This window comes from Plecotus auritus (genome assembly GCF_963455305.1).
Source record: "Plecotus auritus genome assembly, chromosome: 4".
In the NCBI taxonomy this organism is placed as follows: domain Eukaryota; kingdom Metazoa; phylum Chordata; class Mammalia; order Chiroptera; family Vespertilionidae; genus Plecotus; species Plecotus auritus.
The window spans coordinates 30426597-30454257 of record NC_137775.1 but is presented as its reverse complement, the minus strand read 5'-3'; the positions used below and the strand labels follow the sequence as shown (position 1 = coordinate 30454257).

General features: G+C 38.6%; 1 protein-coding gene across 2 annotated transcripts in view; it reads left to right on the top strand.

The window, feature by feature from the left end:
• Positions 1-27661, top strand: part of HIVEP2 (HIVEP zinc finger 2) — a 186008-nt gene that overhangs the window by 100762 nt on the left and 57585 nt on the right. The window contains exon 2 of one of the 2 annotated variants that reach the window (XM_080666811.1): positions 3364-3474. The gene's annotated coding sequence lies outside the window, so the exon portion shown is untranslated. Of the gene's footprint in view, positions 1-3363; positions 3475-20029; positions 20097-27661 lie in introns of those variants that run through there. The other variant, XM_080666812.1, reaches the window with a different exon arrangement.

Genomic DNA, 27661 nt, shown 5'->3' with positions numbered 1-27661 from the left:
ATAAATCAAAGGTAAGGAGGTTTAGACTCAGCTGCTTTCATCAGGTTATAAAATTATTTTAGGTGTTGCACTGCAGTGTCGTGTAGAAATTGAAGAGAACCCATGATCATATCTCAGGAGTCCTGTTCGCTCCTGAAGAAATGGGCATTTCTGAAGAATGTTGCATTGTGGTTTATACACATGAGGCTTACCTGTTCAACAGGCCACAGATCTATATCTTCCGTGCTAATTAGCAGCAGTCATGTAAGGGAATCCTCCAAACAGGTGACTAATATATTTTATGCTTACAGCTTTTGAAGTGGGATATGAGGCGCCACATCAACACTGACAAATTCCTAGATAATTTGAAATCACTGACCACTCAGATAACCATAGTTAGATTAAAACAAGCATATTTGTTGTATTACAGGTGAGCAGCATTTTAAAATACTGGCTTAATGACTGGCCATGCTCAAGTAACTTAAGTCTTCATTTGAGACAAGAACTATATAGTTTAAGAAAATAGTTCTTAAAGAAATTAAAAAGGACAGAATGGTAGATCTAGACTGTTGTACAAGTCAATTTCATATTATACATTGAAAAATTAGTGAGAAAGGAATCTTTTTAAAAAAATTATTTTTCATTATAGTTGACATGCAATATTTTATTAGTTTCAAGCGTACAACATAGTGATTATACATTTGTATACCTTACAGAGTCTAGTACTCATCGGGCACTGTACATAGTTATTACAATGCTAGAGGCCCAGTGTATAAAGTTTGTGCACTCGGGGCGGGGCGGGGGGGGGGGTCCCTTATCCTGGCCTGTGCCCTCTTGCAGTCTGGGAGCCCTCAGGGGATGTCCAACTGCTGGCTTAGGCCATGGGGAGCGGGCCTAAGCCAGTAGTCAGACATCCTTAGCACTGCCTCAGAGGCGGGAGAGGCTCCCACCACTGCCGCTGTGCTCACCAGCTGTGAGCCTGGCTTTTGGCTGAGTGGCGCTCCCTCTGTGGGAGCGCACTGACCACCAGGGGGCAGCTCCTGCATTGAGCATCTGCCCCTGGTGGTCAGTGCGTGTCATAGTGACCGGTCGTTCCGCTGTTGGGTCGATTTGCATATTAGCCTTTTATTATATAAGATTATTGAGTATGTTCCCTGTGCTATACTTGTTATCGCTATGACTACTTTTATAACTGGAAGTTTGTACTTCTTAATCCCTTTCACCTTTTTTGCCCATCCTCCTATCTACCCTCCCATCTGGCAACCATCAGTTCATTCTCTTTATCTATGAATTTGTTTCTGTTTTGTTTGCTCATTTATTTTGTTTTTTAGATTCCACATATAAGTGAAATCATGCAGTATTTGTCTTTTTTTTGTCTGACTTATTTCACTTAGCATAATACCCTCAAGTTTCATCCATTTGCAAATGGCAAGATTTCATTCTTCTGTATGGCTGAGTAATATTCCATTATGTGTATAGCTCATCTTCTTTGTCCATTTATCTATCAGTGGACACCTAGTTTGCTTTCATGTCTTGGCTATTTTAAATTATGCTGCAGTGCACATTGGCATGCATATATATCTTTTCAAATTAAAGTTTTAGATTTCTTCAGATAAATACCCAGAAGTGGAATTTCAGGGTCATATGGTAGTTCTCTTTTTAATTTTTGAAGAACCTCCATATTGTTTTCCATAATGGCTATACCAAGTTACAGTCCCCCAACAATGCACAAGGGTTTACTTTAGTGAGAAAGGATTCTTAAGAATCTTCAAGTTCATTCCATACCATTAGAGGAAGCACCATTACTTTTTCTTGGAAAGAGACTTTGACCAAGATAAGTTGTTAAACAGATGTACTAACACAAAACTATCATGGCAAGAATCCAGCAATGATATTATGAAAATAAATACCAAATATTATTTGAAGGAGGCTTGCTAATTCTTTCATGAAAGGGCTGGAAAAATAAATTATTTTCACAGCTCTAGATGTTCAAATGTGAAAAATGAGTGTATCATTTTGTATTATATTGCAACTCATTGTTTAGGTGCCTAGATCTGTTGAGACAGTGTAGTTTAAAATAACCAAGTCATTTGACATTTGTCTTGTCATATTTATGGCAAGAATCCTAGAATAATAATTAAGACTATTTATCTCTGGAATAAATACATCTTTTGAGACCATATCCAAATGAGTTTCTTAGATAACTACTTCTTGAATAGCAATAAGACAGAAGTCCAGACATAGGTTGCCTAGGCAGTGGAAACCTAGTTCCCGTGACTACTCTGCATTCGGGCTTAGTATGTATAATTATTGCTGTTTGTCTTCATTGTCAGAACATTTTTGTTTTGTATTTTTTTTTATCATGTACCTTCCAACAGTAGATAGGAAATCTATTTTAACCTTTTTTTTTTTTTTTAAATGAGATAACTATCAATTAATTTTTCTAGCATGTGTAGAGGGATTTGGGGAGTGACTGTATGTGGCTAATTCCAAATTGTATAGTAAAACAATCATGTATTTATGGCATTGGAGTAGGTTTTTGAACTTTCACTTTAATATAGTTGTATTTGATGTTCTGGGACTTTAAAACATACTAAGTCTGCCCTGGGGAAACCTGATTCAGGAGAGGCTGGAAGCTGTCCAGTTTTCTATTTCAATCTTCTGGTCAACCCTCCAGCATCCCATTTATTTTAGGCTCTCACCAGTTGAGCTACAGCTTGCTTTCTCTCAGACTTTCTTATGGAGCTGAGATGATAATTTAATATTTGGGCTTCTGAAAAAGGTGTACTTACTAGTAAAACGAATAGAATTCACTGATATTATTTATAAACCACAAATAAGCTGCTTATGGATCTTTAATAAACTTTCTGTAAGAGACAGGTGTAACATTTTAAGAATGATTTGGAAATTCATGTTAGTGAGTTCTCTGCAAATGATCTGAGTATTGGTTTATATACCTTAAACAGCTTTAAGGAACTGCAACCTACACATTTTCATTGCATTAGCAAATTAATAAGATTCAATGAGTCGAATTCCAAAGCAGTCAGCTGCATCTTTCCCTCGTGTCTAATTTTACATATCCTAACTGACAGTATATAGTCATCATTTCCGTGTGCCAATCAGTCCTGAAAATAAACTCTTCTGCTCTCACACTCTGTTGTGCTATCTTATTGTTTTCTCTATGCTTGAATATTCATTTTTATCCCAACCTGGAAAATTTAATTTAGTTGGCAGATGCTTTTGTTGTTTTATAGCTTTAAGTAGCATGGTAACTTAGGAGAAACTACAACAATTATCTTGGTTTGATTTCTGTGTTATTAATGTGTGGATCATATAATGTTGCTCTGATTTAAACACTATTGTTTGTTGTTCTTTTCTCATTAGGTGGAGTCCTTGAATTTTTAAAAAGACGATAGTAATCAGATCTACTTGAAAAATTAAGTGAATTGACTTGGCTGGAACAATCTTTCCAATTCTTTAACATCCAACAGCAGGGTAAGTTGAGTTAAGTGTTTTCTTTGTGGTTTGATTTAAAAATTATTGGAAAGATCGCTCAAGCAAAATACTAAACTTTATGTAAAATTTTGTCAGTAATGATTTGAGGCCCTCAAACCCTGTAAAAGATGTCTGCCATGCTATCTAAATAAACATGTTTGTAAGTTTTTCTGTATTTCTGGAAATATCCTGATTCAAAGGATGAGAAGATTAGAAAATGTTGTTATTTATAGTTTGGAACCAGATTTTTAAATTTACTTTATCAATGATTATTTGCTTGTAATCTTGAGGTAATGTGAGAATGTAAGATTTTTTCTTTTAGTGAGATATTTATGTGTAATTATGCTGTATTATATCAGAGTTAAACCTAAGGTAAAATGAATAAATTAGTCGCTCTTTTTCTTTTAAGTCATTATCATTTTACAGAAATCTTGGTTTCTGTGATAAGAGTAAATACCTTAAGAACTTAATTCAACTTCCTGGTTGCACAGTTTCTGCAGAAAATTCACGAGGTAGAAACTCTAAGCCAGGAGGAGTTTAGGCTTTTAGCAAATTATTGGTGTTGCCAAGACAGAATTCAGTGGGAACAGGACTTTGGCTACTGTTGAAATGTCAGTATAGTAAAACCTGCTCTCTCAAACAGATTTTTGGCATCAGGAGTCTAAATGATACTGATTTTAAGGTTGGTAAATGTTTTTTTAAGCCCAGGCAAACTCATGTTTCAATTAACCCTTTACAGAGTAATAGGAAATTTGGGGAAAAAATGTATTTTTAAGAAAGTCTAAAGTCACAAGATTTGAGCTTCTGAAATACTAAATTTTATTCATATTTCTAAACTGTGCAGCTTGTTACTCAATTTTCCTCTGAATAAACTAGAGCTATTCTAAAACCTGATGAGATAAAATGAATCAGAGAGGCAAGTGTCTAATCATGTGGGGAGCAGACTTTGCAACCAAACTAATAATGTCTACTTTACCTGTGGACATATTAAGACATTTGAGGACAGGTGGTTTTTCAGGGAGAGGGTTGCATTGTTTGTACAATGCCAACAACTGCCTTTGCGTTGTCTAAAATAATATCCCCTGAAGCTATTGCTCCGGAAATTGATTTATTAGTGTAGCTTCTGAGCATTCAGTGAGTGTAGAAATATCAAGTGTGGAAATCCCGGGTAACTTTTCATTTTGCCTGTAAGGTTCATGACCCAAGATTCATTTGTGACCAATTATTTCCATTGTTATGGCAAATGGTGCCATTCAGAAACATTTTTGGATAATTAAAGGGGTATAAGTCAGTTAGATGAAAAACCCATCAGGAAGAGAAATGTTAAAAAGAGTTTCAAAAGCAAAGGCTTAATTTCTTCAATAGCTATAATAGATGTTCAAAGATGAAAATTAATACTCTGAGCCACTAACTCCAATGTCTTTGTCTGCCACATCTAATTTTCTACCTACTCACAAGGATGGCTTTTACAATTATTCCCCAGAACCCTACAGTGGTACAGTTAAACTTTAGTTGGCAGGACCTAATGTAAGTTGTGTTTAGGAGACTGTGCTATTCATGCCTCCTGAGGATGGACATGGCCTGGACATTGAGTCCAGCTGGCCTTCTCTTTGCTTATTGCACTGTGAGTGGAAGCCTTTGGTTAAGTCAGTTCCCTGAGGTCGCTGTGTTCTAAAATCATTATTTCTTTGAATTAAAGAAGGATGCTACTGAATTCATAAGTCTATGTGAGGATTAAACTCCTGGAAAGCAGTCGACACTCAGTAACTGGTAGTGATTATGATGATAGTGATTAATAGTGGTAATGGTCACACTCAAAACAGTACTTATGTTTTATGAATCATGTGACTGTTTCTTTAGCCTATCATCATGGGCATAACCCATAGAGATGAGTATATTTTCTCAAACCAAGCACTTACTTTGGTAAGGAAACATTTTATGAAATTGGTAAGCTTTTTTTTATGATGTGTATGCCTTGCACAGTCAGCAACCCCTCAGGGACTTTATCTGTTTACCTGGCCTTGACTATTAGCCCAAATGATGATTTACTTTTTTAAATAATAAATTTTAAAAATTTGTCCAACTTTCTCCATTCCAAATTGGGACTAAATAGAAAACTGTTTGCAAGACGGAAAACCCTCACCATTAGAACGCTTTTCCTTTTGTGGTCCTTTTTTTTAAAGATTGCAAATACAAATTATTTTATTTATAAAGTAATGTGTCTTTTCATATCCTGCTATTTCCCTTCAAGTAGCCAGTACTTTGGACTTGCCTTGACCTTATTCACTTTAAGGTCATATTAGTTGAACTGTGAACCTTTAACTACTAGTACATGCACAGATTTATATGCTCTCAGTGCATTGGAGGTGACTGTTCAAGAATTATGTAAGTGTATTTTTTCTTTAAGCTGAGGAAAGGTAAGAAGGAAGGTGAAAACTGTTAACACTCACTGGGCATGTTCCACGGAGTCAGGTTCTTTGCTGTAGCTGCTTAATTGTTTAAAAGTAAGAATTATTCATTTGAGGAAATCAGGTTTCAAAGCAGTAATTACTTTGCTGAGAATTACATAATTATGACAGTAATTTTTTGAGTCAGAGTTATTGAAATCTTACTTTAAATTAGGATATCTGAAATATGTCATTCTACTTTCTGTGAAAATTATTGTATTTTGTGATTTCCCAGACTCATTGTTCATCCATCTGTCTGTCTTTTGTTATGCCTTTATATGTTTTTGTTTTTTGGTGGGGGGAGTAATTACTTACACCAATATGGAAGATAATATAATCCTTTCTACTTGGACACATTTTAGCAGGTTTCATAAAGAATTGATAAGGTTGCAAGTAAGATCTGCTGTTTGCTCTCTATGGTGTGATGGAACTTTTCCGCTATTACATATAATTCAGAGTAAATCTAGTAAGCTTTAAGGTAGTTGTGACCTTCAAAATATTTCATTTTATATAGGATCATTTTTACAGCTTTCCAGATGCATACATTCTTCTGTTCAGTTATTCTATGTTTTAAGGTAACTTAAGAGTGTTTCAGTATTTCTGATTATTACTAAACTGATGTGGAACATAAGTACTCTTAGGGCCTACTTACAAGGACATCTGCATATTTCTCTGTTACAACCTGAGTGAGTGGAGCCCGTACTGTTAGCCACATGGTTTCATCTTTCCAAAAATTTTTTCTTACACTCTTCTGTAAAACTTGACTCTTCCTGCTGTGTTTTTCAAGAATATCACTTGGCTATACTTTGATTTATTCCTACATTCAATACTTTACCCATTTATGTATTAATCATTCAGCCAGCAGGCATTAATGAAACCAGTGGTACAAGCAAAGCACATTATGTTGCTTGGGCATTCTGTAGCCACCTGAAAAACTGACTGTGGGCTGTTTTCATATCATTTCATAGTATTACCTTCTGCCTGTTCTTCTTCCTGTCTCCTTACTTTAGCTTACAGTGTAGGATGGCTGTGTGAAGGAACCTCTCTTCCTTTTCTCACCACACAAGTGCAACTGAGTGATTGTATGCCTTACATGACACTGTCTCACTAAAAGCAATAGGCAGCATGTAGATATCACTCACTTTTGCTTTGTTTAAGAAGAAATGGAGGTTCACGGGGTTACAATTTAATGAATTGCTCAAAGCCATAGTATTAGTGAGTCATAGAACCAGAATTCTGTTTTTCTAATTTCAGACGGTATGCCATTCACTGCCAGATCACTGGCCTAGTTGACTGGCAGTGTTCAAATATTAGAGCTTTATTGACATGGCCACTATATTATATTTAGTACCAATCATATAAGGAAATAGAAGCCATGTTGGAATTTGGAGAAAGAATCACAGCTCATAATTGTAAGGAATTTTGGAGGCAGCACACCTTTACCTTCCTTGATGATATTAAGTTCACCCAATCACTCCCCTGCTCTGAGAATCTCAGTCTCCAAGCAAATCTTTATAGATCAAGAATGGCCTTCAGAATTCTTATTGCCTTGACAATTATAGGTTTCATCATAAATTACTAAATTGGATATTGAACAAAAGCACCCACTTAGAAATCTTCATATTTTATTATTTTTTTTAATCTCTGAATCATGCTGGAGGCTAAGTCTAGTGGGTCATAATAAATGCGAAAAGTCCTCAAAAGGTTGAATGGACTCTTTCAGCAGGGCTGAAAATCTACATGTTATTACCTGCTGCTGGAACAGCCGGAAGGCAAGTCCACCAACCTGACCTTTGATATGTATATCTGCTTTGCTAAAGGGCAAAAGGTGTGAATAAAAAGCCCTGGGCCCGGAGATTCTGGGAGCTTGCCACTAGAGTGAAGCCTCCCCTGGCTTCCCCCATGCCTTCCAAATTTATATTTCATGTCTAGTTTATCCATTTACGCGCAGCCCCTTTTCCAGATTCCTTGAACCCTTGCAGATGCTGAGAAAGACCCCGGCAGAATCATTTTGACACTTTACGTTTCTCCCATGTTATTTCTTATCCGTATATTTATGGTAAAGTGGCTTTTGTGAGGTCTATACCTCACATGCTCATGCTACACTGTAAGCTTCTTGAAGGCAAAGACTATGTCTTCATTTTATTGGTGTCCTCATCAATCTTGAAAATGATGATTGAAAAAAAAAAGTAGCTATTCAATAAATAATTGTTAAATTTAGAAGAAATATTTGGCTGTGTGTTTCCTTTTATAATTTATTTGGGCACTGCAAATTGATACCTGGACACAGATTTAATTTTAATCCTATTAGTGAGCTGAATCATCAAGTATGATATGTATTAAACATCCAGAGCAGAGCCATAAGGACATTTATGTGCTTTTTAATGTTATCTTGAATGCAAAAAATCCTCCTGAAAGTAAAATAGCAACAATCCCTTCCCCCTTAAATAAAACAGAGCAAAACTCCCTACATTCTACTTACAAGAATGTTTTATTGTCTTTGTCTTGACCATGGGAACAAAAACCATTAACCTCTGAAAAGATTTAAGAGAAAAAGTAAGACTTTCTGGATATAAGGCTTCCTGGGAGATCCAGGTGGCACTTTAAGGCAGGTGTGGAGCACAGCTCTCTGACTTCAGGATTAAGGCTATACAGTACATTTAATTTGGCCTGTAGTGGTGGGAAGCCCCTGAAATTGTTTGAGCTGCAGAGTGATGTAATCAGAGCTGCACTTTAGAAACATAGATCCTGCTGGATTGTGTTGGATGGCATGGGGTAGAGGTGATGGTGGTGTGAGTGGGCACAGAAGCCATTTAGGAGGCACTTACATGAATACATACAAGAGCCGTCACCTCATGTTGCGCCCTTATCTCTTCTCCCACACTGACATCACAGATGAAAAGCACTGTTTGGAAAACTTTGGTGAACATTTGAGTCCCAGGTTTAGGAAATTCTTTCTGACTTAACTTTCTGCAATCTCTTCCTTAGTTACTCACATCTCAGGTTTTGCATCATAGAGCCCAAATTGTTTGGTGTGTTTTTTTCAGCTCAAATTGTTTTTCTTAAGACTCTCCTGATATTTCCATGGGTCGCTGCCTCTGATAATTGTTCCTGGATTTCCGAGGGTACAGTGCTTAGACTTGTCCTTGGAAAGTTTGCCGCTTGGATCCAGAGAACCTTCTGCTCTCCTGACTTTGTGCTGGGAGATCAAGTGGGTGTTGAGGGCCTGAGTTGGAGTGGAGGGGTAACGATTGATAGGACACAGACAATAGGAGGGAGAGTGTGCAGGAAGCCAATGTAGGATTATCTGATTGGAAACTGGAGGGGTGTGTATGTGTGTGCGCGTGCGTGTGCACACGTGTGTTCTTCTGGGAATGCTGTCAATGATGTCACCAGGTTTTGAGCCTAGAAGTTTGAATATAACTTTATAGGAAACAGAGATAAAGAGAGTAGCTGGTTTGGGTAGTAGGATGATGACTGTGAGTTTTGAGTTGGACATAAAAGTAGATATAAAACATATACTTTATTTTTATTTTTAAGTGGGTTTATCTTTGGAAACAGGAACTCACTGGAAGACATTAGTCTTCTTCCTCTTTTTGCTATTCTTCCAGCTCCTTGCATTTTTCTCAAGAGCTGAGAATGGCTTTCGGTTCTATCAACTTTTCCCCTGCCAAAATCCCCCACAAACTCACCTCCTCAGGAACATGTGTACTTGTCAGAGTATTCACAGCAGCCAGAAGTGTGCCTTTCAGCCTCCTCAAATAAAAACATATGAGCAGAACAGCTCTCTTTTCCTTTTGAGGGGCATGGTCATTGTCATCTCATGACTTGCAGATATAGCACAACACAGGAACATTTTTTGGCAGGCTGGGAAATCTAGGGAATTCGCAAACACATGCACTTCTCATTTGCTATGTTTCCGATTGAGGCAGTCTAGTTCAGGGCAGCAGGGCAATTTTTATTTGAGCGTTAAAATTAAAAAAAAAGTATGTCATTAAACTCTAAAGTTATCTTCTCAATCGATGGTGTTTCTAACAACAGGATCTTTAGGCTCTTAAATTTGGGGGTAGCAGTGAATTGGCTGGTCCCAGTGGGACCACCACCCCTTTCCCCATCCACTGAGCAGTTTTGAACTGTAGAAGAGATACTGTTAATTAAATCAGTTTAAGAGCATGTAATGGTCCTGTAATGATCATGTCATTACCTTGTGTATTAATGATTAAAGCAAACATTTAATAGCTATAGGGCAGTAAATATATTTCAGTTCTTAAACCATAAAAAGATTTCCATTAACAGAATGTTTTGTGCACAAATAAATTATTCATTGACTGTAGCAGAGCTTGATTCTGTCATCAGCCTTAAGTGGAAATTTTGAGAACACCAATCATCACAGATGCCAACAGTCAGTTGGCTTGAGCCCTCATCCCTCTTACATGGAACCTGAACTTTTTTGGCTATTTGTAAAAGCTTTCGTTCGGTTAAATTCAATGAATATTTATGGCATTTCTGACATACGAATTTTAGTGTCCTGGTGGTTGGAGAAATACAATGATCAGCAAGTCTGCATTTTAGCCTTCAAGTTGCTTATAATCCTAAAAGAGAGATAATACTACACCAAATAATAATAATACACCAAACTTGGATGCAGGGAGCCTAAGTAGCACCCTCAGAAATGTGTTAAGTACAATGTGTTGCAAATTCAGAGGAGAAAGACATCATTCACTTTCTTGTGGTATAAGGTGGGGGAAAGGACATGGGGATCAGGAAGTGTTTCCTGAGGAAGCCTTTAAATATGGGCAAGGTTTTGACAGGTGGAGAGAATTACAACCACATAAGCAAAGAAATGGGATGGATAATAGGGGTATTATCATGGAATTAAAAGTAACAGGATGGGAACAGCTTTGGAAGTGAAGATAAGACATTTAAGAAGAGGAAAGAAACATACAAAGAGATCTACAAAGGATAGAGGACTTTGAATGTGTAACACATCAGTTAGACATTTGAGAGCTTTAACCCATTTTTGAGCTCAGAAGTAACATGATTGGATTATATTTTTGAAATATATCTCACCTCACCTCACCAATAAGAAGTAAAAATCTTGGAGGCAGACAAGTTAGGAAGTTATTGGGACAGCCATAGTCACCATGATAGGTAATAAGGTTCTGAACTAGGTTGGCTGTAATGGGGTTACCAAGGAGGGGACAGGTGGGAGAGACACTGTCATTAATTGTCTACAGGTTGTGGCATGTGATTGGCTACATGAGAGGTGGGAAACAGGAGGAGTTTAAAATTCCAGTCAACCATCTTAGTAAACTTTTGAATCCAATCAACGTTTATGGAAAACCAGCCATGTGCAAGGCACTGTGCTTGGTGCTAGAGAAAAATGAGAATGGCCTATTCCCAAGTAATTGAAAATGTAGTTGGGGATATAAAACATGTACTCAACTAACATTTATTTATTTTTATTTTTTTAAATATATATTTTATTGATTTTTTACAGAGAGGAAGGGAGAGGGATAGAGAGTTAGAAACATCGATGAGAGAGAAACATCGATCAGCTGCCTCCTGCACACTCCCTACTGGGTATGTGCCCGCAACCAAGGTACATGCCCTTGACCAGAATCGAACCTGGGACCCTTGAGTCTGTAGGCCTACGCTCTATCCACTGAGCCAAACTGGTTAGGGCTCAACTAACATTTAAAGCAGATTATGATCAATGAAATAACAGGGGCATAGCAAAGCGTTATGAACACAAGGAGAGAGGCCTTAATTCTGACTCTGGAAAAGTGGGGTAGCCTATGGATGCGATGACCCTTCAACCTTGAAAATTAGGTAGAGAACTCCAAAGTAGGTTAGCTCTCAGATTTCCCTGAAAAATCAAGAGGGGCAAGTACCAGTGCTGAGAGGAGAGGAACTTTATGGAGAGAAGAGCTCTTACTTACTGTCTACTAGGTGTCAGATCCTGAGTGGGGCACCCTGTAGTTAAAGAATGTAACTTCAACAGTGTCAAGTGCTACAAAGTCGTCACCAATGTTTTGACCTAAGAAAGGGCCACTGTATTTCACAAGGAAAGGATTATAGGATGGCTTTTGAAGGGGTTTCAGTAGGTGAGGGGTGGAAACATTCTGAAACTTATTACTTATCTTGACGATATGATTAAACTATATCAGCCAGAGAAAAGGCAGAACTTTCCTCAGGGATTTCTCCTCCATGGGTCAAGTTTATATACACCTCCGTGGGTCTTACTGCTTTGCCTGGCTGTAGAGGTATTACTTGGGACTGCGTTTGTTAGTCCTGAGAAGTCTCCGCAAACTTCTAAACTATTTCAAAATTTTTAGGTTCCTAGATTATTTTCTTGCAAGTAAAAGATTTCAACACTTATTCCAACTTCCCTCTTCCTTCCTGCTTCCTCTTTCCTTCTTCCCAGGCCTTTTCTTTAAAGCACCCAGCTGTTTAGGGTGCATGCATTTGCCACACCCTTGGCTCAGAGTCAGGGAAGTCCTCAGGCTCTCCTTGGCTCTTTTCCCATGTGGAGGGAGATTTCCATGGAGAACAATCCAAGGAAGTGCATGTACACATAGACACACAGTTACACACACACACACACACACACACACACACACACACACACACACACACCAGTTCTTTTCCTGTCCTCAAGGATATTTATATGCCAATAACCAGACATACAGTCATACATAGGCACATCATGTCACATGCACTCTGAGGAAACAGGGCATGGATGCAGTCATCTAACAGGAAGCTGTAGGGATATTATTAACAATTTAACATTTGGGAAAAATAGAAAAAATTTTAAATTGCTTTGTTAAGATGAATAACATATTATTATAGAATGTAAAGGGATGAGATTTATATCATGGTTATGTTGAGTTGATTTTTGTTGTGTTTTTTTAAATATCAGTTATTACAGCAAACTGGGCAAATAAAGAAACTTTTGCAGAGGCACCCATACTATTACGGAGCAATTTAAAATTAAAACAGACCACACTATAATTTAAAAGGAATAAAGGGAGAGCAATTAAAAAGAGTAGTGGGATGGAGGAAGAAGCAATTGCTCCTTAACCCCACAAATGCCTGATAGTACATGAACATGGTATGTGTGAGTGTGCTATAATCTATCCATCCATCCATCCATCCATCCATCCATCCATCCATTCACTCACTTGATCACTCAATCAATAAACATTTACTGATTTCCTATTGTATTCTAGGCTGGAGGCTGGGAAATATAGCTAGGTAGAGAAAAGATATACGACATTTTAAATAAAATACATTCTTCTTATAGGAAACTGACCAATATAAATAAGTTCGCCTGTTTTATAGGTAGATTAGTTGATGAAAGTACATTTACTACTGCTTTTACCTCTCAAAGCTATTCCCTACCATTGTGAACCCTAGAACGTGTTCAACCTGCTAGAATATAGGAATCCAGTTATTTGATTAATGATAGTGGGACTCCTCAGAGCTTCTAAAGAAATTGCCATATATTCTTGTTAGATTTTCCCTACTACAGAATTGGTATTCTTTTTCCTTAAGAATCAAATTGGCAAGATGTTTCATCAGGCTGCTTTTTTCCTGTCTTATCGGAAGCCTAGGGATCAATAGGGCAAGTATGTTTATTTGTGTGCACAGTTAAATATTCTCAATATTCTCAGGGAATTCCCCAAATGTAGGGATATCTTCTACCTTTGGAAAACATTGTTGTGATCTTTTCAACCAGCAATCAAGCTCAGAAGTGGGAAGGACCATTGAGACAGATAAGGCAGAGTAAATCTGAGAATGTAGCAATATGTCACCCAGATAGATGATACTTTCGATTTTTATTCTTTGTAAAATTATCTCTCCTTACTTCATTTTAATAATTCAGTTTTTCTCACAACTGGGAAATGTGGCCAGTAGGTTGGTGTCTATTTTAATTTAAACTTGGTTATGCTTATGAACAAGCAAGGCCTTCATTTTTTTTCTACTTATTTGCTTTGCAGCCCACACTCATAAATAGTAGGGTCAGATGTAACATGCCACCATGTTTACCTCTATTTTAAATAGTCAAAAATTCATATTGAACTGATAAACCTCTGGGACCTTTGCCATAGAATTAATCTTGAGTTCTTTTGTTTCCAAAGCAAATTAAAAATATATATGTACGATATATGCATAAAGGCAATAATTTTTATTATGTCAAAATATAAATTGTGAGTTTTTGGAATTGATGAACATATTAACATATTTTGTAGAGTTACTAAAATATTCAAATTAAACTATATGTTAATTTGGAAGTTTGTAATGCAGATTTTAAGAATGCCTTAACCCAAATTTGGAAATTTTATTTGACAAAGATAAAATGTTCATGTGGATTTAAAACAAAAATTTTAGAGAGAAAAAAGTTAGCTACCCTAGTGAGGATAGTTAATTCTGATGGGGAGGGAACAGTGATTAACTGGAAAGGTCATTGGTTGAAATGCCAGGGAACCACAGAGGTCCTTGCCCTGGATGCCACAGAATATACAGACCTTGGGCAACTCTCTCAACCCTTGATTTTGAGGACACATATATAGACTTCTGTATATATCTGCAAAACCCCTAAAATTCTTTCTCTGTTTAAAACATGAAAATCAAGACTTCATGCACATCCTGTATAATAAAAGCCTAATATGCTGTCTCCGATCATCCAATCAGCCATTCAGCCAATCAAAGCATAATATACTAAAGATATGCTAAGGCCGCTCAACCGCTTGCTATGATTTGCAGTGACCACAAGGGGGCAGATGCTCCGACCCGTAGGTTAGCTTGCTGCTGGGGTCCAGCCAAATGTAACTGAGCAAGACGGGCTGGACACACCCTGGAGCCCTCCCGCGGTAACCTCCCCGGCTGGCCAACCTCCCATGTCCCTCTGTGGCCCTGATCATGCACCGGTGGGGTCCCTCAGCCTGGCCTGCACCTTCTCACAATCCGGAACCCCTTGGGGGATGTCGGAGAGCGGGTTTTGGCCCAATCCCGCAGGCCAGGCTGAGGGACCTCACTGGTGCACTAATTCCTGCACCGGGCCTCTAGTCTTTAAATAAAAATTGATATGGATTATTGCAAGAGTCAGTCCCTTAATCCAGATGTATAGGAAATAACATTCTTCTAAACTTCCAAGTAAAAAGGGACAACTCTATTAAAAACACTCATAGTGCTCATGTAAATTGTTGAAAAAAAAATTGCTCCAAGCTTTACCTTTCTAGTTTAAGACCTGGATAAATGAGCAAAAATGTGAAAGGGGGCTATGAGAGGCCTGCTCATTCTCTTTGGCCTTCTCTGCCATGTTTTCTCCTACTAGACCTTAGTTTTAATTAGTCTGATAGGGACATGAACATGTGGTGTGGAGATGGTGGAGCTCATGGCGGCCCAAAGAGCCTTGGAGGCAGGGAGAAGAAGAATAAAGAGGAAAGAGGGATAAACCCAGTACATGGCTCTGTCCATAAATGTATGGAAACTCTTGGGTTCAAACTGCAGAACTCCTCTCTCACTTCTAGTATGTGTTATCACCCCAGCTCTGGTGGTGCATCTGACTGAAGTGGGGCAGAGGATTCCCAAGATGGGCAATGAAGGGCATAACTGTTGTCTTTCCAGCTCCTTAGACTGGACCTGAGTCATCATGTAACATAGTGACAAGGTCTTTGCAATAAGCTTTGTGAGATTAAGAAGAGTGGAGGCCAAAACTTGGTGGAACTGCTTTCAAGACAGTCTTGAAGGAGAATTGGTTGGAAGCCAAGCCTGGTTGGACTTTAAGAATACACAACTGGGGGATTTAGCTATTGCTGCCAATGCTTGTGGGGCCTCCAAGGCAAGAGTTCAAATGGAGGCCTACATACATTCTTCTTAATTTGATCAGTTATAAGTTTTTTTATTTGTAAAGAACATGCAGTTGCAGGGATTTCTGGATGAGGATAATTTTCTGGCTCATTTTTATTGTTTGGAATGGTAATTAAATCTTCATTAAGTAAAGAATTTGTAATGTCCTAATAGTGAATTTTATATGGGTCATGCTTGACAAAAGTCTGCTTACTTTCATTGTTTCCAGCTTTAAAAATTAAGCAGACTGACTGATTTTAGATTTTTTATTGCCCCTCCCTCCCTTGGCTTTTTAAGTTTCTGAACTACAAAAAAGAAGCTACATATTCCAGGATCTCTTTTTGTATTTATTCTGGGTGACCTGAAGGAGTTAAAAATAAAATGTAATTGTATTCAAAGTATACAAAATATCAATATATCTTCAACAATAATCTAAATTAGAATAAGTAAAAATACTAAAGTATTTTTGAAAAAGTATTTTAATTAAATATTCAAAATTACATGTTAAAATTAAAAGGCAAACCTATGTTATAATGATTGTATAAAGCATTTTAAGTCCACAATTATTCAACAAAGCTGAAGCTTATAAATGTATTTTTTGGAAATTTTATTTTCTTAGATATTTTAATAGAAGCAAATCCATATCTGGGTTTAGTGTTCAGTGTTCATTTAATTGCTAATGTAAAGAATTAGCATCATGCTTCATGCAGTTTACATATTCACAAATATAAGAATAAGAATTGTTTCATTGCAAAATGTTCCTCACATGCCACGTGTGGTTCTTCCACATTCAACACTAATTCATTAATTATTCTAGAACAGTGATCAGAGCATGAGAAAAGCAAGAAAAGGGATGATTGGCACTATTATACCTTGTGCCACTAGTGTGTGTGGCATTGGTGCCATCTGAGAGAATACCTAGGTAACTGTCTTTTCTTTAACCATAAGCATGAATGGTGCCTACATCTTTTCTGCTTTTGAAATGGTGTCTAACTCCATGATCTGCAATACCATACTCACAAACCTTCGGGGCATCTGAACTCAGTCACTTTTTGATTGGAGCAAAGAGGTTGGTCAGGGGATATTGAGAAACATTTCCCTGAGGCCTAAACAGCTGTAGTGAGGAGCTGGGACATTAGGGCTACGGGACATCTGGATGCCAGTGACAAAGGTGCCCATTTATTCTTTTGTGTGTGCTTGTGGTACTGGGGCCTTCTAAATCATGGGGCCCAAGGCAAGAGCCCCTCTTGCCTCGATGTATAGGCCCCACTAGCTGTGAGAGCATGTGGGCATTAGCATTCTCACGGGGGGCACCATCTCTAGGGGGAACTGGCACAGGAAGGAAGAAATGGCAGATGGTGTTGTGACTGGATGTCGGAATGCCTGTGGGCTCTTACATATCTCCCTTGCTGGCATCCTAGAAATACTTGGTGGGGACTTTTCAAGGGGACTGGAGGTCCTGTGTTGAGCAGGTGGAGCTGGAACTGGAGCGGTGGGTAACTGGTGTTGATGCCCTTCATCTGTAATGCCTGTAGGCTGGGTGTGTCTGGATAACTCATTTCCAAGTCAATAAGTGCTCCTTCTTCACTTGAGTATTGATGGGGAAAGACACTTCCATCTTGTAAATCTGTTTTTCTCCACATGCTTTCAAAGGAGAGGATAATTCCATTTTCCTTTGTGAATGTTTTCTATGGAGGGAGCCAGGGACACAATGTCATCACTGATCCTAGATCACTGGAATTAGAAAGGAATTTTTTATTTATTTAGATTGGGGATCTGAACCACAAAGGGATAGAATTCAGAGGGAGGGTCTAAATTTCAACTATCTTTTCACTAACCTGTAACTGAACTTCAGCACCTCCTTTATAATTAATATAGGCAATAATGACAGTGGTTTCAGTCCTATTTGTGTCGTTGCCACCAGTAGAAATCACAGATATTTTTATATCACATTACTGTTGTGGCTAATATCTCATTTTAATAAAGAGATAATTTTATCTAGCTAATTTTCTAATTTTAATAAAGAATCACATATTTACTGTCAACAAGTTTGTTTAAAAATTTTTTTTAGATAACTTTTTCATTATCACTGGTGTCCTTTATAATCATACACATTTTATTTTACATAGTTTAAAACATATTAAGAAGGGACCCGCTGGCTTCATCAGACTGCCAGAGGGCCTCATGGCAGCAAGAAGGTTGAGAAGCTCCGATGTAGATGAAAAACCATCTTTTACTGCAGACCATTAAGGCCTTGGAGAGTGTAACATTCCTTAAGGTCACGTGGTGCAACAGGGATTAAAAGGTGTGCCCTTCCGGCACTGCGTGGCCTCCTGGTGCCTCAACCCTGATCTCAGTGGCAGGGAAATGAGCGCTTTGTCTTGTTCAGCAAGCCCTGTGATCATGATGAAGGCCCAGGCAGCGTCCCTCTTTGTTCACACTTCCCTGGCCTGTGGTGGCCTTCCTCCCTCCTCTGCTTGCCACGCCTGCTGCTGCTGCTGCTGCGGGTGAGGTGTGGTCAGCTCCAGCGGTGCTTGCCCTTGGGCCCCACAGCATCACAAAGCATGTTGTCCTAAGACACCTGAATGGGTCAACAGGAAGAATAGAAAATTTAACCCTGATGGCTTGATCCAGTGTTAATGGTACTTCAGGTGATTGGTCCCTGTACGCACAGGGGGACTCTTTCATCCAACTCAGTGGGCTTTCTTAAATTCATTTAGGAACTCTTGTCCCATTGTTCCCTCCTCATTTTGGACTAACGTATGCCTCAAAAATCAATAGAAAATATAGAATTAATAACTAGCATTCATATTTCACTTATTAGTACCATTTCTAAGCACTATATAATTTTTTAAAACAATTCTAAGAACATTATTATTATCCTCATTTTACAGATGGGAAAACTAAGGCACAGAAAGGTTAGGTGACTTGACTGATGTATATGTTTACTTCCAGTAAGTGTCAGAGATAGGATTTGAAAGAGATGTTCTGGCTCCAGAGTCCACCATGATCTGGGCCATTATGTCACATGTCCAGTTATTACATAAGTGACTTTCAGCACCAATGTCCAGATGCTGTTTTCCTTTGGTTTGGAGTTTGACTAGGAACCTACATATCCAGGGTGAACAGCACCTTGGGATATTTTGATGCAGTTCTAGGAGGAACTCTTTCCAGTGTCTCAGAGCTGTCTCTGAAAGCTACTTCATCATGTGATTCAGTCTGTTCAGCTTTCACCCCTTGCTTGCAAGTATTCAAGGCAATATGGAGAAGGAAATATGTTCATACCCCAAAAGGTTAGTAGTGCTGCAAAATGGTACATTTGGATTGACTTTGTCTCCATTTCAAGGACGTTGACAGTGCCTTGATCTTTGCTTTTGAAGCCTTCTCGTCAGTAACATTGGCAAGTACACCTTTGAAAATTTCTGTCTGAATTTTTGTGTTTTTGAAAAAAAAAATGTTTGTTAGTGTTTCTCTTCTTGAACACTAGTTGATATTTTGCCAACTAGTTAAAAGTCTGCAAATCTGAGTTCTGGCTGGGAAGTTGGCTATAACCAGTTATCCCCAGATGGCCAGATTTTGTTGTGTACCACTTTTATAGATGCTCACTGGCTGTGTACTTGGGGCTATGAGGTGTACTGTTCCACTTGTTTTTGCCAGCCATGCACAGTACATTATTTGAAAGGTTGAGACAGATGGTATAGCTCAAACTAAAATGATGAGGGAGAAAAGAAAGTGAAAAAAATAGGAAGGGGCACTTGATTTTCATTTCGGAAGTGAATTTTAGTTTCTGTGATTGACTAATAAATGCAGCGTTGCTATAAGACTTGAATTCATTAACATCTTTTCAAACAGATATAACTGAGTAATCGGCAGGAAGCAATCTTTTCCTTCATGGACGCTGTCCCAAACTTCATGGGACCTCCTCCAGATTTGAAAATGTTTGGGCCATTGGAAGTTGTCAAAAATAGATATGGGTCTCTCAGAATAAGATAGACCACCGCCAGTACCAATCAAAACAGAAAAATCCCAAATTTTATTTTTAAACTGAAAAAAACATATATGCTAGTATAGCCTGGTGAAGTAGCGGTGATAACGACAATTAATCAGTTTCATGCAGCTGCTTCCTGACATTTCTGCAAATTGTTGTGGAAAAATTAATGAAGGTTAGATCAGTAATGGTTTCAAGCTTGGCCAGTGGAAACTATGACAGTGTTTCCATCAGCAATTAAGCTGGCTGCTTTCTTTTTTCTATAGGGGAAGTGGTATGATGTGTGTTCTCCACAGGAAGTGGAAAACGACAGCTGAACTGTGTGAGCACAGGTATGGAGGAGCACCCCAGGAGCGCGCCACCAGGCTGTCTGTGATTTGCACTACAGATCTGCGTTTTCTGCAGAAAGCATTTTGCTGTACAACACTGAGGAATCATTCCTTAAAAAGAGAGGAAGAATTTGGGGATTTTATTGAGCTGCCATTTCAGAAACACAGCTGCGCTATGAATTTAAACCTCGGGAACCAGAAAGTGGAATGTATGACGAATAGAAAGTGAAACTCACCTATCTAATTTTATTTTCCAAGCCAAAGGTAGTTCAGCACAGGCCCAGTTCACATCCTGTGTAACCCTATGGGATTTTCCCCAGTATTACTTGAAAATTTTCCCATAGGGTCACACAGGATGTGAATTAAAGTAAACACTTCACAAACATGATGAAAAGGAAATTAGCTTTCTAAATGATCCTTTCACTGTTAACATCCTGAGTAGTTATTAGAAATATGGGAAAGGGTTACCTCAGTGACTCATTATCAAGTCGTTACATTATTAATAGAATATATTAACAATCTTCCTATTACATATGAAGTGAGTTTCCTTATATATAAAACTAAATTTTACACATATATTTTTTTTTCCTTTTTTGAAATTATTAAAAAGCTTACCAAAATTCTCTATAGATCAGTGGTTCTTAGCCTTTTGGGGGAGGGGTTCATAGTCCTGTTTAAGACTCAGTTAAAAGGCCCTGACCCCTTCCCCCAGAAAAATGCATATATACCACATTTTGCATACATGTAAAAAAGTTTCATAAACCATTTAAGTGACCTTGGACCCCAGGCATTTTTCATAGAACTAGGTTTTTAAAGCATGGACAGATAGAAAATTAGTTACAGCCATAAAATGTTAGCTCATTATGAGTAAAGATTTTATAAGAGGCACTTCCTAAACTTTAACTGTAGCAATAATAATTATTTCCCTTTTTTGCTTGAAAAATGCTTGCACGTTGAATAGAACATACAAAAGCTGGGTTTGAAGCTGGCTGTATGATATCTTAGCAAGTGGCTTTAGGTGTCCTGCCTCAGTTTCACCATCTCTAAAATGGTGGCAACAAAGGTAATGTGTCACTTTTGTCTGGCAAATAATCCATGCTCAATATATATATATCATCTCTTGTCTTTTTTCCTTCTTCCTTTGAGATCTAGCTTAAATGTCACTTTCTTGCACATCTTTTTGAGACTCCTCAAGGCAGATCCCGCCCCAGTGTTCCTCTGTTTTTTTTTGTAAATTTCTTTACTCTTAGGTTTGTGTTATGTCTCCTTGGTTACATCTCAAAGTGTGAGTTTTGAGAATCTTATATCTTATTAATTATGTTTTATGTATCTCTATGCATGCTCTGTCCAGCAAAGTGCTTAAGACACATAGGCATTTTCTGTTTGTTAAATTGCTTGCAATATTGTAATGATTATTAGAAATTGAATGATTTGGATTTGGGCTTCTAATTATCTCTGGATTGTGTTTATGTGACTCCTACTCATCTCAGAAGAGGGGTCAAATGATCAGTGTACAGCCAAAGTCGGATCTAGTGAAAGAAAAGAGCCAGGAACTGCAAGTATGTCTTTCCTAGGTTTGACTACAACCAGAAGGCATCCTAAACTAAAGCCATAGAATTTTGGCTAAAGTTTCCAGTCAGGTCAATTACCAAGTGATTTAAAAAGGTACTATTAAATTTCTAAAATGTATAGACCTATATGTTATCAGAGTCTCAGAAGAAAATTTGGACCCTCAAAGTCTTAATTCATTCTTTATTTTTTAGGATCTGCAGTCAAATGATAGATTGAAGGACATACTTATCTTCCTCTCTTTGGATTAAGTCCTCACATGCTTTTGCTAATTAAGTTAGACTCAAGTTATATGCAAATTGACCAAATGGTGGAATGACCGGTCACTATGACATGCACTGACCACCCGGGGGCAGACACTCAATGCAGGAGCTGTCCCCTGGTGGTCAGTGCACTCCCATGGGGCTGACGGCTGGTGCCAGCGGCGGTGGCAGGAGTCTCTCCTGCCTCTGCAGCAGCATGAAGGATGTCCAACTGTGGCTTAGGTCTACTCTCCATGGACGCAGGCTGGGCTGAGGGGACCCCCCTCCTAGTGCACAAATGTCATGCACCAGGCCTATATTATAGAGAGAGATAGATATAGATATAGATATAGATATAGATATAGATATAGATATAGACATAGATATTTACAGCTGTGAGTACATGAAACAGTTTATTCTTGTATCATTATTATTGCATTATTTTCCATATGCACAACTGTAAACCTATTTTTGCCCCACCCTGTGTGTATATACATATGGCCTGCAGCTCTTACAAATGTTTTATAAGCAACTTCAATAAAAAATGTACATGAAACCAGATTGTCTTCATACTTGAACAACTCAGTGGCAGTCAGCTCTGTTCTTTCTGTACATGATTAATGATTTCCAACCCATAAGTTATGATTTGGAGCCTTGAGCATAAAGAGTGACTTTGAGCCAACAGAGGCTTAGAAGAGGGCAATGGATAGTTGTGCTGCCGGAGGCATTAGAGCAAATTAGTGTGGGAAAAACAGCAGTGCGTTAGAAAGGAGAAAGCGAGGAGAGTGAGGAGGGAAAATAAAAATGTGGGACATAGAGGATGATGTCTGGTGGTCTGTGGAAGGTTTTGACACATAGAGAGAAGCTGTTAGTCCCAGTATACAGAGCACAAGGAAATCATGAGTACAATACTGGCTGAGGTGGATATGCAAACCAGGTCCATGGGAGGGGCTTCAACAGTATAACTGAGGACCCATTGAGGTGCTAATGAGGTGGGGGGTTGTCATAGTTGAAACACAATATGAACAATTTCTGTGTGTGGTTATGAAATATAGTTAAAGAGATACATTTAGGAGATATAGGGATGGAAAAAATACACATTGGAAATGGGCTGAATTGGGGACAAAGAACAGTAGGGTTGAAGATTTTGTTCAATAAATTGTTGGCGGTGAATTCTTGGCTCTCATGAGTTGCACAGCCATTCATTTGCTCAGGCATTTCCACCTCCTGGAAAGCCTTGTCTATGCCTGTCAGAATGTTCAAGCCCTTATTTAACTTTAACCAGCTGCATAAATATTTCTTGCACAACACTAGTTCATAGCAATCTCCCCTTTACTGAGCTCATACAGTGCTATTATAAATGTAGTGGTACTTAAAGTTACAATTTAAATTTTCACCTGCATGGCTTATCTCTTCAATGAGCTTCCAAACTTTTGTAGAATTCGATGTAAAAAAAAAAAAATTCTATCATCTAATACAAAGTATTGCATGTAGCAATCACTCAGTACATTTTCTAAGAACTTAAAGAATATTAGGTTTTTACTACATCCCTTAAACTGGATGGGACAAAAGAAAGGAAGCATAATACAGTGCTTATTCCTATAGTATAAATGATCAAGCTGGATGTTTTGTTTAGAAGTTTAGCAATTTAATGGAAATTTGGCATTAAAGAAAGACTATTTTGGAGTCATCTAAATTTTCTAGAATTAAACAAGATAATCTGTGTAAAATGCTTAGTCCAGTATCTGACAGTATTCCATAATCATTTTTTGGAATCATAGTTATTATTAATATTAATATAATCTATTGACTGAACCTTCCATAACTGAAATTCTTAAAGGTTCATCTCTATTAACAATGTCAGGTTCTTTACCTCCTATCTAATAGGAATCTGGCTTTAACACCTCAACTTGACTGCAATTATTCATGTTAAAGGCTCCAGTGATCTTGTAATTGGCAGCTCTAGTGGACATTTCTTATTTATTACTTAATATGACTTGCCTTTTGCATTTGAACTCCTCCTTGACATAGTCTTCTCCATTGGTTTTCTTGACACTACTGACTCCTGTGTTCTCCACTGCCTCTCTGATTATTCCTTCTCTATATCTCCATAATTGGTTCTGTCTCTCCACCAGCCCAATTATTGCAGTGGAGAGTTCTGTCATAGGATTTCTCACTTCCTTTTTACTCTTCATGCTTACAGGATTGAATGTTCTTATCTTTTTTTATTTCTTTAATTACTAATTTGTAGTAGAAGCTCTAGTTTCCTACTCCGTGCTTCCAACTATAGAGGGTGGGGCAAAAGTGACTTTGCAGTTGTTCATATGAAGAATAATACAATAATACTATTTAATAAAGAGCTAATATGCTAATTAGACCAAACAGCAGAACGACTGTCTGGACAATCTTCTGGACGAAGCCAGGGCTGCGAGGGCCGGCCGAGGCTGTGAGGGGCTGCGAGGGCTGGCTGAGGCTGTGAGGGCTGGCCGAGGCAGCCAGGGCTTTGAGGGCCAAGCCCCTTGCATGAATTTCGTGCATTGGGCCTCTAGTCTATAATAATAAAAGTGTAATATGCTAATTAGACCAGACAGCCGAATGACCTTCCAGACGAAGCTGCAGGGGTAGGGACTGAGGCAGAGGCGGTTAGGGGTGATCAGGCAGGCAGGTGAGCAGTTAGGGGCAATCAGGCAGGCAGGAGAGCAGTTAGGGGTGATCAGGCAGGCAGGTGAGCAGTTAGGGGCAATCAGGCAGGCAGGAGAGCAGTTAGGGGTGATCAGGCAGGCAGGAGAGCAGTTAGGGGTGATCAGGCAGGCAGGAGAGCAGTTAGGGGCGATTAGGCAGGCAGGTGAGTGGTAGGAGCAATCAGGCAGGCTGCAGAGTGGTTAGGGGTGATCAGGCAGGCAGGCGAGTGGTTAGGGGCGATTAGGCAGGCAGGTGAGCAGTAGGAGCAATCAGGCAGGCAGGCAGAGTGGTTTGGGATGATCAGGCAGGCAGGCAGGTGAGCAGTTAGGGGCGATTAAGCAGGCAGGCAGGCCAGTGGTTAGGAGCCAGTGGTCCTGGATTGCAAGAGGGTGCAGGCCAGGCTGAGGGACCCCACCCCCACGCACGAATTTTGTGCACCGGACCTCTAGTTAATAAATAATAGTACATGAATAAACTGTGTTTGCACACTCACACCTGTAAGCCAACTTTTGCTCCATCCTATATACTGGAGATCTCTGCTTAAGTAGCCCAAATAAACTTCCATTTCAACATGCCCAGAATTGTATTTCTTCCTCAAGATTTGATCCTAGCTCTCTCTATTCATTAGAAGCCAACCATCCCTGTAGTCATTTCAAGCTCAAACCCTGGAGTTACCCCTCATTCCTTCCTCACCTTTGTGTCACACAGACACACACAACCAGTCCCCATATTCTGTTCATTCTTCTTCCTAAGGGTCTCTTTAATCAGTGCCTTCTACCTCTGTCCCCTTCAGTTTTTCAATGTAGGTCCTTGAACTATTGCAATAGACTCTTGACTGATGTCCTTGCCTTAAGCTCCACCCACCTCCACATTGATCTCTCCACACTGCTTCCAAAGCTATATTACTAAAAAGGAAATCTTCCTTCTGCTTTCAGATAAAGTTCAAAATCCTCACCATATTACACTGGGTACTTTATTGTCTCAACCTACTTTTTAATTCCTACATCATTTCTCTCATCTTATTATTATTCCTCACATAACTTATCTTCAGCAATACCCAAATTTATTTATTCCCAGAATATATCTTGCTTCTTCATGCTTCTGTGCATTTGCAGTTGCTGTTTACTCAGTTTCTAAAATAATTTCCAATTTCTCCATTACATGAACTTCCACAGATACTTCAAGACATAAAGGTTACCTCCACTGTGAAGTTTTTCTTACTCCTCCTTTCCCTCATCCCTCACCACAGCAGTTACTCACCTTTTCACTTCTGTTCCCATAGACCTTTGTCCATACTTGACCACATATATGGTGTAAATTTCTTTTCACTTTGAGGGTTGGGTCTCATTCATTATTATATTTCCAGTGACTAGTATGGACCAGTTAGGCATTCAATAAAATTATAAAGGACAGATTGTGAAAAGAAGCTGAATATATGTTCTGTTATAAAACACAAGAGGCCCAGTGCACAGATTCATGCACATTGAAAGGAAATTAATTAGAAGGTGGCCGGTGGGGTGGGACTGGGCGAGATGGGCTAAACACACCCTGGAGCCAACCTCCTGCGGTTCCTCCTCGGCTGGTCGCACCTGGGGTGGGGCCAGGGCTCGAAGGGCATCTGTGGAGTGAGCAGGGTCCCTCCAGCAGGTGGGGTCCCTCATCCTGGCCGGCGGGGATCAGGCCGACACCCACAGTCCGATATCCCCTGAGGGGTCCCAGAGTGTGAGAAGGCACTCTGCAAAGTTGCTATCCCTCAGCAGCTCCTGCGTTGAGCTTCTACCCCCTGATGGTTAGTGCGCGTCATACCTAGCAGTCGGTTGGCTGGTCACTTAGCCTTTTATATATATATATAGATTGGAATTGATGATGAAGCATCTAGATTTAACTGCCTTGTGGTTTGTAAATGATTGAATTTAAATAATATAACAATATGCTATTTCTTACTACACTAAAGAAAATTATTAAATATGTGTGTCCATCCATATATATAGGGTCGTGCAATCTTGAGTATGAATGGTATTTTCAGAGTCCAGAAGATCAACAACAGAAACTAGGAGATGTAGATGAATCAAAAGATGGTTTAATTAGAAACTAGATCACCATAACAAAGAACATTAATCCTTCAAGTGAAATAAACTCTTCTAACAAGTTTGATTGCATTAATAGGATTATCTACAATTATTGAAAACTAATGGCCTAATGGATTTTTATTATTGTATAACATTAACATATATAACTGATAAAGTCAAACTAGTTTTTTAAAACTGTGAAGTTATTTATATAAGTTTTGTTGGTCCTCATTTAAGGCTCTATAGCAGTGACAGTTCTTAGAAATAGTGTGTAGAACTATTATGAGAAAGATTTAAAAGTGAGACAAGTCTATAAAGTCATGCACTTTTATTAATAGAAAAAATAAACATTTTTTTTCATTGTGTTAAATGGATCTTAAACTACATTGTGAATTTTGTCTCAGCCTCAGGGCAACTGGCCTCATTTCACTTTTGAAATTGTAGACTGAATATGGCCAAGTATTTTGTCTGTCTGTCTGTTTCATTTTGCATAATTTCTATTGCTGTCTTCAAGTTCAGCAGTCTTTTTTTCTGTAAAGTCTAATCTGCCATCTAGTGTATTTTTTCTCTCAGATTTTGATGTTGTCCCTCTGGAAGTTCAATGTGGGCCTTTTATGTCTTCCACATTTATTATTTTTCTAAAATATATTTTTATTGATTTCAGAGAGGAAGGGAGAGGGAGAGAGAGATCAATAATGAGAAACATCAATGATGAGAAAAAAATCATACATCAGCTGACTCTTGCATGACCCCTACTGGGGATCAAGTCCACAACCTAGGCATGTGCCCTTGACCAGAATCGAACCTGGGACGGTTCAGTCTGCAGGCCAACGCTCTATCCACTGAGCCAAACCAGCTAGGGCAGCATATTTATTCTTTATTCTAGTTTCTTAAACATATGGAATACAGATAAAACAACTTTTAATGGCTTTTCTACCAATTCTGTTACCTGTGTCACGTTTGGATGTTTTGCTCCATTAATTTTTCTCTTCTTTATGGGCGAGAT